Genomic DNA, 1264 nt, shown 5'->3' with positions numbered 1-1264 from the left:
ATTAAAGGACCTTTTACACAGTTTTAGTGGCCAGGTTCAGCTTGTTTCTCCTGGTGTTAGAACAGACTTTAGCTCACTCACATACTTTAGTTGATTGTACCTTCCAGAGTGTACTGCTTTGTACCTTTGGTACACCAAATCAAGTATACCTTACCAAACAGGGTACAGTAGCAGTACATAGCCATGTCGATGGCCCGAAGAATCCAAACAGCTATTGTTTTGCATAGAACAGTATTTGTACAGTGCCCAAGACTTGAATTCCTCCCATTCATGGTTAGCTCAATGAAGATATGTCTACAGGAGGCCTTGCCCGACATGGCCTGTGCCTTCAGTAACAGTGGATGGTCACTAGGGACATGGCCTTTTCTGTAGGGGCCCCTCACCTCTGGAACGTTTCTATCTACAACTGTTCACCTAGCCTAGGTATCAAGTGAAAGCCTTCCTTATTTGCCTAGGCTTGTTACCAACTTCTCTTTCAAATAGTCCATGTTTTTGCTCATCCACTTACGTAGAAAGCTGTAAGGAATTACAGAGGACAGAACACAATTTCTGGGTATCAAGAAATGTATCAGCAGGAACCATGTTGCTCCACAGATACTAGACTGGAGATCTCCAGCCAAGGTTTTTGCTCATCCACTTAAAGCAGAAAGCTGTAAGGAATTTACAGGGCACAGGACCCATTTTCCAGGCACCAGGAAATGCATCCGCAGGAAGCATGTTGCTCAACAGATTGGATTGGTGATCTCCATCCCTAAAAATGACTGACAACTGGAGACTTGTGTTAAAAAGCAGCCACAAGGTCATACCAGACATTAGCTCACTTGGCCCACTGAGTTCTTTGGGGAATGAACTGTGGCTTAGTGGAAGACCATCTGCTTGGCATGCAGAAGGTCCCAGGTTCAAACCCCATTAGCTCCAGACCCTGGAGAGTCACTGCCAGTCTGAGTAGACCATCCTGAACTTGATGTACCAAGGATCTAAGTTACCATAAGGCAGCCTCATACATTCATGTGATGAAAACAGCTACACACAGCCATGTTTGGACCTCTTCCCTCCCACACAAGGCCCCAGTCCAAACCAGGACTGTGTGTGATTGTATGTGGGCTTACAAAGTCACGGGGAAGATCTGCTGACGGGTCATCCAGTATCTTTTCCATTTGAGCTTGTAACGTAGCTCTGTCTCTCGTCATCCCCCAGAATCCAGTTCTTCCACATGCACACAAAAACACACCCTTTTAAGAATCCACTGCAACTTTTGGGTCAG

The sequence above is a fragment of the Gekko japonicus genome, unplaced genomic scaffold (genome assembly GCF_001447785.1).
Source record: "Gekko japonicus isolate JY-2015 unplaced genomic scaffold, Gekko_japonicus_V1.1 scaffold270, whole genome shotgun sequence".
NCBI classification, from domain to species: Eukaryota; Metazoa; Chordata; class Lepidosauria; order Squamata; family Gekkonidae; genus Gekko; species Gekko japonicus.
This window is presented reverse-complemented; position numbering follows the sequence as displayed.